This window comes from Amblyomma maculatum, chromosome 2, assembly GCF_055883805.1.
Source record: "Amblyomma maculatum isolate TAMU_Amacu chromosome 2, ASM5588380v1, whole genome shotgun sequence".
Classification (NCBI taxonomy): domain Eukaryota; kingdom Metazoa; phylum Arthropoda; class Arachnida; order Ixodida; family Ixodidae; genus Amblyomma; species Amblyomma maculatum.
Genome location: NC_139345.1, coordinates 14,800,226 through 14,812,200, shown reverse-complemented (window position 1 = coordinate 14,812,200; position 11,975 = coordinate 14,800,226).

The following is an 11,975-nucleotide window of genomic DNA, read 5'->3' as shown; positions in this document are numbered from 1 at the left end:
GCACCATGATTTAGAAATTTAACAGCATTCTTAGCCTGTATTTAAAGCATCAAATCCAAAAAGAATTACTTATGGTCCCATGTTAAGCCCTTTTCTTAACAGGTATAAGCCTCAAGAAAGAAGAAAAATCTTATGCGTTCTCTTAAACTGCTTTGTTTTTGTAGAAATTCATTCATTGCACTCAAAAATGTCACAAAGACACATTTGTGGCCCAGTATTTCTTTTGTGTGATTATGCCAGGTTTCGAGTGCATGCACTTTTCGGTGACTTGAGGGTTGCATTAGATTGTTTGGAGCAAAGTGAATACACATGAACGTAGGCGTGACTTCCATAACAAATGCAGTAACTCTCTCTTTTTCACTTTTCTGACACTGCGTCATTTTCCATAACATTTCATTAGCAAAAAACAATATGCATCTCTCCTTAATGCCATGTGCACTTCATGATGCCTGTGCATCTATCACAAGCACCTGCACCTTATGCTAATGCAGATCTCTTAGTAGATGCAACTGTGCAGTACTCTATTCTTTTATCTTTAAGAGCCCTCAAAAATAGCGTCTACAACTGATTGCACCCCTTTGTAGCCAGAATCTGACTGGTTTTGTACTTGGGAATTATACATAATCACCAGTTCCTCTGCCAAGGAACCTATGTTAAAAGGCAACAACACAGATGTTCTTTGTGGGTGCTGATATTCCCAAATAATGGCCAATTGATGCTGAAAATTCAACTCCACTGTTCACATGTTGGGTGTTGTAGTACTGATGTGCATGTCTTCTGGAGTGGGTCAACTGTGTGCATGGTAGGTCTTCTGAGAAAGCGTAGTCACACTTGTGCAACAGAGTACACAAGAAGGGGTGTGTGTGTTGTTCTAGCCGGCAGAGGATGAAGGAGTTGACAGATATGTGCAGTGTAGTTACATGTACTGGGTCCACACATTTGTGTCTGGTCAAGTACTGCTTTCTCACGGATGTCGGAATCTCTTCTTGGATTGCATCTTTCTCTCTCTCCAGGGGTAGGGCAGTGTCAGGCTTGCTTCTGGAAGGAGGCACGTGGATCTCAACTGGTGCAGATAATGGGCGGCGTGCGAAGTTTGTTGGCTGCACTGACCAAACCCTTTGGACAGTCTCGCCTGTGCTGCTGAGTGTAAAAACGTGAAAAAAGCACAGCATAGATTGTTGTTGCACATGCAGTTCATGTAATGGAAGGCAAAATGTTTAGTACTCTGGTCTTTTGCTGCGTTGTATATACTTAAAGGGACATAACACTGGAATTTAAGTCTCAATTTTTTTTCGCCGCAGTGGAAAGAATGATGTCTAAAATGTTTGATTCCATAACGGTTTTGTTAGAAACGCTGTAGAAAATTTTTACCAGGAATTTTTCGATCAATGCGTGCGCCCGTTTTTATGTAGTCCGATGCTGGAAACCATAAGCAGCGACCGCGATGATGACTGGTGGCCGACAAAAAAGACGTGTACCAAAAACAAGTATAACTTTTCACTCGCCAGACAGTAATCAGACATTTTTTGCGTAGAGTAACTTCCTTTTCAGTTTCACACTCGATGCTGTTACGGCACAATAACGCACGCCCTCGTCGACGAAAGTTTTAGTGGGCACTGTCATTGCTTCATTCACCAAATTGCAAACACTGTGGCGCCATCTAGTTGCAAAACCTGAAAGCATACCTCTCGCGGTGCGAAAGCAGAGGTGGTTTTTATTTAAGGACGCACTGGAGAAAACGCAAAATATAATAAATTATGGCAAGCACTCCTAGAAGAAAAAAGAATGTGCAGTTACATAAATCAGCGATATTTTGCTGACATGTAGTCACGTGGGGGGCTACACTGAAAGTACTAGGGTTTCTCCGCTAGACAGCGCCTCTGTTGTTTTTATGCGCTTTTCAATGGCAAATTAAAATTGTAAAGCCTCTTTTCTTTGATATTGTAGTGCTCGATCTGTACTATATGAGACAAGATCTTTTCAGTTCCACCATAATCTCATGACATATTTTGGCCAGTATTCTGTCCCTTTAACACTATATTCTCCTTCCCATCCTGCCTTCCCCTCCTAATAAATATGCAAGCAAACACATAGACACATGCAGAGTGACCTTGAAATCGATGAAATGAGTTGCAAATACGCTACACAATTCCAGAAACAACGTAGATGAGAAAAACGATAAGAGCCAAGCTGATTTTCAGTGGTAGCACAGAATTTCTCACTGCATGCATTGTCTTTTCTGAATGCCTTGAACTTCACTGTTAAAATTGGTTGTTCAAATCGGGCGACGCATTTCGCAGCAGCCGTTGAGGATGGTTCTTGGTACATTCTTAGGTTCCGGCCATTATCACTCCTGTTTTCACCTTAACTACTCTTCAGGCGGTTTTTTGCATTCGCGACACCACCTTTCTTCCACCGTGACTGCATGCCCTCTGGTTGCGCCACACCCATCCTGCTTCCACAGTACTTTTGGATGGTTCTCGTGGTAGCCACCATCCGTAGTACGTTCCTCCGCGTACTCGCCGCACCCACCTTCTTTCGCAAAGCCGCTGTCCTGTTCTCTCGCTCCCCATGCTCGGCATATAACCACCCTGGCATGTCACCTTGCGGTTGTGGCTATTACCCATTCTTACGCTCTCGTCTTAATGTCCTCCTCCCTAGATTGTGGATTACTGCACTCTCGCCGTACAATGCTCCTTCCACGATAATCATCCTCTGCTTGGTTCCTGTGGTAACCACACTAGTTTGAGCATTCCCACGTTCTTTCTGTACTTCTTTTCCCATGGTAGCCATGGCAACCACCCTCAGCTAACGTATACATGCCACTACTGCAACAACGCGAGAGCCACGCGTGGGGCCTCCAACAGCTGCACCTGTTAAGAACTCGACTGCCTTAGGTGTACGATTAAGAGCATTAGCTCGGGTTTAACAGAATTCCTATAGGTCCTCAATTTCGGTACCAACGTGTACATCACGAAATAACGATATGTTCGGTACCACCCGCACCTATTTATGACCACTAGTTCGTCCCCTTCCCCCTCCGGCCCACGAAGGTCGCACCTCATCTCGATTTCGAGGACAAAAGGTCGGCTGTGTGAATCCCTCGCACGTGTTAGGATTCAGCTGAAAAAACAGTTTTGTGCGCCATATGGTGCCGATTCGTTTTGTCAACACTCGGAACTCTGTACCTAAAGCGGGTGCACCACAATTTTACCACCCATGGTGATTGTAAGTGGCAACACACACGCACACACGCGCGCGCACGCACACACAGACAGGGAGAGAGAGAGAAAGAATGGACACTCGGTAGGCTTTCTTCAGGCGTACCCATTCTAACTGGAAAAGCATGTTTCCAGTTGAATTTCCAATTAGATTTGCGTTTTCCAGCTGGATCTTGGCAGGGAGTGTAAATTTTCCAGCTGGAAACCGGAGCATTCCAGCTAGAAGTGATTTTCGGTTCCATATATCCAGCTGGAAATAGATGTAATTCCAGCTGGAAATGCCTTTTTCCAGCCGGAAAACTTAGTTACCCAGTTTCATAATCCAGCTGCAAATGGCGCATGCACACACACGCACATATACCAGGCGACGATTGGGGAGGGGGGCTCGCGGTCACGTGGCTTTGGGGAATCGCGATGTCACACATGGTGGACCAGGTGGTGGAATCTATTTTATGGGTGGTCACGTGGTAGCTAAGAAATTATTTACACGCTGTAGCTATAGTGATGGCCGCCATCTTGAATATGAGAGCAAAGGAGAAGCGGACGAGAAACCGGCAAATGTAAGCGTAGGAGCTAAAACGCGCTTAAAATTTGGTTCAGTGCTACACCAGCTGTCATTGTTGCCCCGTACTGCGCTGCAAGGCACGCTGTCGCCAGGTTTCAAGTTCCTTTCACATGAGCGCTGAAGGAGAGATGGGGAGAGTGGATATTGGGAGCAGAGGCAAGACTCTGCCTCCTGAGGCGGTCATATGCACTGGCGTGGATGACCCCTTCCTATCCTGCCCTCACTTAGTCACTTGATCTGTCGCTCCCTAGATGCCACTTTTCGTGTAAATAGCAACGCCACTGTGACGCGCCTGCCTGTTAAAAGGGTGTGACCAATAAATCCAGATAAATCCAGTCCGATACAATCCAGTAGGATGTCCCGATGTAAACATTCTCCGATAGGGAGGATATTTTTGCAGATCCTGGGTGCGCATTGACGCGACACACCGTTTTCCCGGCGAGGAGGAAAATAGCCTCGAACCGGAACGCGCTGCGCGGCTCCTCCTGTCTGGTATGTGGGGACGCGGGGATAGCAGCGGGGGCGGCAGGGCATTCTACAGAGAAAGGGCACAGGTTGCAGTCTTTTGCACACAGAGTGTCTTGAATAGCCGCAAAGTATCTAGGCTGATTAGCTGATGTGAGCGATGTGCTTTCTTTCCCTGTTCTTTCTTCTATCGCCCCTTTCTTTCCTTCATTTCCCTGATCGTTTCATTTCCGCCGGCCGCAGTTTAGCTGCTGAGAGCTGCCGCGGTTAACGCAATCTTTTTTTTTTTTTACTCAGTTGTTTGCGTTAACAAAAAAAAAAAAAAACCAAAAGGAGATGATTAACAGAAGATAAAATATTAACAGCGGTGGTATGCGCGTGTGTTGCTCTACACTGTTCCACTTGCAACTCATTCAATTGGGCGAAGACGAGCAGCTTCTGAATTTCAAGCCCCAACCGAAAATGTTTTGCTTTGGCAGCCTTTTGAGCGAGTTCCAAACACTGTGTTTGTAGAGTAGGGACCGGAAAAACAATACCCGTGCAACAGCGGCAGACTTTGGGCAACAAGCGGATGATATCCCTTGCGGCAAATATTTACGAGATGCCGCCAGGTAAAGAACTATTTCGATTCAGTCACCTGAGGTTAATGCAAGTATGAAAGAACCTGTCCCACTTGAAAACAACGATATACTAATAAATTGGTTGCCAACTTATTTAGTGAAACAGCGCTAATATATATATATATATATATATATATATATATATATATATATATATATATATATATATATATATATATATATATATTGAAAGCACGCATCTCGTAAGATTTTGCTACCGATAATAAATGGGAATATGGTCATAGGAATAGCAGCGATTGCTTGCAGTAAGCAAACCTTGCGACGAAAAATGGACTATATAATTGTTGACAAAAGCAACTTTCGATGAGGTCATTATGGGACATAATTTAAGGTCCCTATTCCATAGGTGTCATTTGTCCAGTATTTCATCTTGTATTTTAATGTAAACATGACGGCAGCGTCAGACAAACGCAACTAACACCCAGTCAGAGATATTGCAGGATAGCAGCTTCCGCTGTTGACAGGTCATCGCCACTTCCCGCACATACCGGCAAACATGTGGTCGAGTCATGTAGGTAATGCTGAAATCCGATTGCCTAGCAGTGGACGCTTGAACACCCTGCCTGATTGTCACCCAACAAAAGTAGCCAAGGTAGAGTAAATGGATCCGAAATGGATAATGGATACTTAAGAATAGAACCCCAGTGGTGGTGTGGGAACTTCCGCAGTAGCCGCTCAAGCAGTAAAGGGTATATGAAGGATCGGTTGACCCAACAAATCTAGCGCGATTAGCATTGCTCCTAAACGTGACATGAAACGGCTATACATTCGCTTTCTTTCTTTCCACAAATTGTTACGGTAAGCCGTCTCTAGAAATCATTTAAGAATAAAAAGTAGATCGAAAGCTGCCATCACTGCCAGTGTTGCGCCGCCGCCTCTCTGTGACACATAAAAGTCACTAATTGCAATCAGGCTTGTAGCCTTCAGCCGACCTGATCAGGAGCATAATTTTTGGTCATTTCTGACCGAATGGCTTCGCTGCTACTGAAATTTTTTTTTCTTTCAGCTAGGTACTTTCAGAAAGCAAAAATTTGCACGCGAAAGCTCCAAAATGCCGATTTCCGCTACTTGTCGCCTGTTCCGCGGATGGGACCCCACATACCAGCATGGCGGTTGTTCACAACTCGGCCGCTAGATAGCGCCACATAAATGTGCACGTGCGTGGCGTACAAGAACCATACCGATGTCACTGCCTCGTGTCCACAAATATATTTTATCGGGCCCGCTTAGTCGGACGGTAATGACCATGTGGTGGTGGTGGTGGTAAGAACATTTATTTACACAAGGGCCAGGAGGTATGTTTGGATCGGCCCATAAGGGACCGATCCTTACAAGCACTAGGTGGAGGTCCCTAGTTGGGGACCCCAGTGGCGGTTGCCGCCGCTCGGGCGCGTCCGACTAAGGCTTGTTGGGCCTGTAAGTCGTGGCAGCCGAGCAGGACCGCCTCCCAGTTCTCCCGGGTTGGGTTGGGGATGGGGGGAATAGCCGGGTTGGAGGGGCAGGCCCACACCATGTGATAGATGTCAGAAGACACCGCTCCACAGTGTGTGCAGCTGCCACTAAAGGAGGGGTCAAAATGTTTTAGGGCTGCCGGGCACAGCAATGTATTGGTGAAAAGGCGGAGAAGAAGCCGCTCATCCGCCTTTTTGAGACCTTTGCATGGGCTGGGATAAAGGCAATGACAATTTTGATAGTACGTCGTGATATCTTTGAAGGTGTAGGCCGGATTAAAATCGGGTTCCTGATCGGGTAGGGAGGAGAAAACAGCCCGGTGAGAGAGCGCGCGGGCGGCTGCGTCTGCTGCCTCGTTTCCTGCCAAACCCTGATGAGCAGGGGCCCATATAAGGTAGCGGTGTGCGGGGTCCGTATCCCGTATGCAGTTTAATTAAATTTTATAGGCTAGTAAGGGAGTCCAGCCTTGTCTGACGTTCCGACAGGCTCCTCGCGAGTCGGTAATTATGTATTTTGAGTCGGAATGAGAGGCCGCGAGAGCATTCGCCACCTCTTCTGCGTGTGTTGTACTTTGGGCTCTGAAGGTGAGACCGTTAACCGTTTTGCTGTTGTGAACTACAGCGGCCGTGTACCATCCCCCGTGGTGAGGGCCGGAGGCGTCCACGTAGTATACACCTGTTTTGTTGCCATAATGTCGGGCTAGGGCTTCCGCTCGTGCCAAGCGCCGACCATTATGATCTTCGTGTGACATATTCGCTGGCAGAGGTCGCACGCAGAGGGCGCGTCTCCACAATTCTGGGATGCGAAACCTGTCTTCCATGAGTGTGGTGTGTTGGATATGGAGTCGAGCAAGAAGGCGGCGACCCGACTCCGTTTGCGACAAACGCGTGTACTGATTTGTAAGGTGCGCCTCCCGGAGCTCCCGAAAAGTATTCACCACCCCAAGGGCCATAAGACGGCTGTTTGAAGTAGTGATGGGGAGGTCCAGGGCACGCTTGACAATTTTGCGAAGGATAACCTCAAGGGCATCCTCCTCTTGTTTCCGTAGGTGGAGATAAGGTGTCGAATATAGAATCCGACTAGTCACGAAGGCGTTTGCCAGCCGCAAGGCATCCTTACTTCGCAACCCCCCGCGTTTGTTTGAAACCCGGCGGACCATGCGGCCCACCTGGTCCCCCACCTTACGGAGTTTGGCCAATGTAGTGTCTGACCGTCTGTGTTTGTGTATGTAGAGTCCGAGTACCCGTATCTCGTCAGCTTCGTGTATGGGACCACTGTCTAAAGAAAGAGTGATTTGAGTTGTGCACTTTCGCGAGGGGCGGAGGTGCACAAATTCTGATTTTTGTGGTGAACACTGAAGACCACAGCGGCGGGCGTAGCTGTCTACTATCGTCGCCGCTGTTTGCAGGCTGGTTTCAATGTCCCCGATACTGCCATGCGTGGCCCACAGGGTGATGTCATCGGCATACAGGGCGTGCTGCACACCAGTGACACCATCGAGCTGGGCAGGCAGGTGCATCATAGCCAAATTGAAGAGCAGCGGGGAAAGTACTGCGCCTTGGGGGGTTCCCCGCGTGCCGAGTAGGTAAGGACCATGCTCATTATCTTGGATGCGAATGTAGGACTGACGATCCGTGAGAAATTGCTTGATGTATTGGAATGTGTTGATACCACAGTCGGTCTGGCTTAGGTGGGTGAGTATAATCTCGTGTGTTACATTATCAAATGCCCCTTTGAGATCTAAGGCGAGTACTACCCGGTCATTATGGGGGCATTCGAGTGGGTCAAGGACTTCCCGATTGAGTTGCAGGAGGACATCTTGAGCGGATCTGTGTGGGCGGAATCCGAACATGGTGCCTGCGAATACATGTTTTTGTTCAAGATATTCAGATAGCCGGTCCCGCACCATCGTCTCCATTAGTTTGCCCACACAGGAGGTGAGAGAGATGGGACGGAGGTTATCTGTGTCAATTGGTTTCCCTGATTTAGGAATAAAGGTTACCAGAGCCGTTTTCCAGTCGCTTGGCAGGGGGGTGTCCCCGCGCCAAATCGCATTGATGTAGTCAAGGAGGGACTGGTATGCCGAGTCGGGCAGGTTCGTCAAAAGTTTGACGGTGACCTTATCCCTTCCCGGGGCAGTGCCCCGTTTCATTTTGGCAAGAGCCGCCCGCAGATCATGGAGTTGGAAAAGTTGATCCAGCTCTGTGTTCTCTCTGCCTGCATAAGAGTATGATGATCCACGGGGGTCTTGGGCTGTACACAGATACTGGTCCCGGAGTTTCTGTGCCAGTTGAGTAGTGTTGCCAGAGAAAGCATGCATGGCTCTCTGCAAATGTTTCTGTGTTTCGGTTCGTGTTTGGGTTGGGTCGATGAGGGCTCGAAAGAGGCTCCATGTGTTGCGGCTAGACATTTGTCGCGCGGCCGTGTTGCATCTATCCACCCAGTTGGAGTCGGCGAGATGGGCCGCGTACTCAGCCGCTTTCTGGGTGAGCTCGGCAATTCGAGCTTTAAGCTTTCTGTTGTGTTTCTGGCGTCGCCAACGGCGGACGAGGCTGCGACGGGCTTCCCAGAGGTGTAGGAGGTGGTTATCCACGTCCGTAACCGCCTCTGAGAGCTGGATATGTGTTTCATGCGAGCGAAGGTGTGTCAGCAGCTGTTGGGACCATGCTGAGTAGCCCTGCTCGGAAATGGGTGTGTTATCAAGTGAGTCAAAATTTTGCCTGAATTTCGTCCAATCTGGGATACGGGCTTGTGTTGTGGGACGTTTGAGCGGGCGTGTGTGTATTGTAATGTTAAGGATGCAGTGGTCACTACCGAGGGTTTCCTCGGTGTTGAGCCAGTCTGCGTGTCTTATGTTGCGAGTGAAGGTTAAGTCCGGACACGTATCCCGTGTCACGGAGTTTCCTAACCGTGTTGGGCAGACCGGGTCAGTGTGGAGGGTGAGGCCCAACGTGGACGCAAGTTCCGCCAACTTACGTCCGCGCGACTCCTCCTTGCGATACCCCCACAGCTGACTGGGAGCGTTAAAGTCGCCCACGATCAGGAGGGGATCGCGATCCGCTACTCTTAGCGCGCGGCTGAAGAGGTCCGCGAATGTCACTCGCTTGAGTTTGGGAGGGCAGTACACGTTGAGTACATGCAATGGCGGGTCCCTGCGGCGGAGTGGTAGAATTGTCACCATTACATAGGAATAACATAGTTGGAGATCGAGATCCACCAAGTTGGCTGTGCATGCTTTGTGTACGAGAAGACAAGACGCGGGATCCTGTTGGAACGTCGTGTGATTTGAAAGTGTGGCGCCTAGGCCTGGCTCCTGGAGGGCAACCACGGCTGGTACAGACTCGAATGTTTCAAGGTAGAGGCGGAAATTGGCCCGCTTAGTGCGGTCCTTAAAGCCTCTACAGTTCCATTGTGTTATTAATGTTGAGATGGCCGAATTGGAGGTAGAAGAGCGCCTTTGACTAAGGTGTTTCGCCATGATTTAACATTTTTGGAGGGGAGGAGGAGGGAGTGGCTGCCCCAGAGCCAGCTACCTGCGGCACCAAGGGGGTTGCGGCAGGAGCGGGGCAGCTGTCCTCATTGTCCGAATCAATGATCCGACGGTTGAATTTTGCAGGACGGGATACGTCCCTAATGGGCCCCGACCGACGGAGGAGGCGGGGGTTGTCCGAGATGTGTTTTGAGACGACCGCGGGTATGGCAGTTATGACCTTGGTGAAGATCTGGTCCATAGCGGCCTCTATCATAGATTGCATTTTTGAGGATAAGCGTTCCTCCATCGCGGAGATCGCTGTCACGAGGGCTGGCGAGAGCTCCGCGTCGCTCTCCATCGCGTCCGAGTTCTGCGAGCTCGGAGCGGCGGACGCCAATTTTGATTCTAAATTTTGAATTTTGTTCAGTAAAATTTCATTCTGTGCCCGGAGCACGTCAATCTGTTTTTTGTATTCCGCATCGAGCGCGGAGACGGTGAGTGGAGAAGAGGGGGGCTGGGGAGAAGAGGAGGCGATCCCCGCCCAGCTGCTCACCTGTTTGCAATGTTGGGGCGCAGATGCCCGGGCGCCGGCAGCGCCACCCGTCTTAAGAGCCGGGAAGTGGTGCTTGTCCATGCCGCTGGGCGGTGGCGGTGGAGGCGCCTTCTTCTTCCCAGGCGGCGTTTTGATGTCGGTGGCAGGATCAGCAGGCGGCGTTCCGCTATTGCCACCTGGAGCTTGTTGCCTTGGCTGCCGCCGTTTTGCTGGGGGCTCACGGCGTTTGGCCTTGGGGCCTGGTGCCTTGAGCTGGCGGAATTTTCCCGTGCAGTCACGTGAGTTGGTAGGGTGGGCTTGCCCGCAGACTGCACAGGATGGACTGCATTCATGAGGTGCCTTGACCCCGTCGACGGTCGGCACCGTTTGGCCACACAGGCCGCACTTTTCGTTGTCCGGGCAGGGGCATGTGTCCGCCCGGTGGCCCACAGTACCGCATCGCACGCAGGCCGGGACAGTTCGCTTGTACGCACGTACAAGGGTCACTTCTGAATTATAGTGAATAAATCGCGGTACCACTTTGCCCACAAAAGTGAGCGCCGCGACGTTTGATTTCCCAAGCTTGCGGATATCGGCAAGCTCTCCAGCACGCCACTGGATCTTGTTTTGAAGTGACTCACTGGTCTCGTAGTTTGCTACGGTGATGACGCCGCGACACACATCACCAGTGAGTTTCAATTGGCCGTACATGGGGAGCTGACCTTTGGGTGACGCAATTTCGAAATCACGCAGAAGCTTGTCAGCGACGTGCGGTTGTCGGGTGCCTGCGACGATAAGATTTTGCTCCCACGTGGGGAGGAGGCTGAGCGATGCTGCGGCCTGGGTGCCCAGGTAGGCCGCGAACGCTGCTCCCAGCTCGCCATGTTGGAAGACATCCTTGAGAGCGACGGTCACCCGGGGCTTCAGGATGATGACAATGTCTTCGGGGTGAAGCCGAGGAAGCGGCTTTGGTTTCCAAACGGGTCCAGAGTTACGCGGGGGCCCGCCGTGAAGTGCTGCAGCGCGCACAGCAGCGTTTTGCTGTGTTGAGGGGCGTTCCGCTTGCGGGAGCGGCGTTCAACCAATTTGAATAGCCTCGCGTTCTCGATGGGCGCGGAATCCGGGCTATCAGGCGCAGACGTTGCCGAAATCTCTGACCAGGTCATGGTGGCCGGGTCGTAGCCACGTTGTAACTGTTGAGCCATCTTGCCGCTGTTGGGCGACTCACCCACGGCCGGGCTGCGGCGCAGCCGTTAGGCCTAGCGTCGCCGCCACGACACGCAAGTGATGATCGGCCCTAAAAATGCCTTAATAGTCCCACCTGTGTGCGGGTGGTGTCCGCAGGTAGCTGCCAATTTTACGCAGACAATCGCAGCTGACTTGATGGGGTTGAGGTCGAAATTTCGTTGCTCCAGCCAAAACTTTGGTGGAGCCGATACGCTGCACGTCCTCTCGCTTCGCGCGCTCACAGCGCCCCATGACCATGTGAGCAGCGAGTCCCATCTTGCCAGACGCCGAATCTGCGCTGCTCGCGCTTGTCGTCTTTGGCCGGACCAACGTCGCACGTGAAGGATTCTACACGTGTCTTGTGTAGTTTTTTTTTTCTTTTTCTTGAGAGAATTCGAGG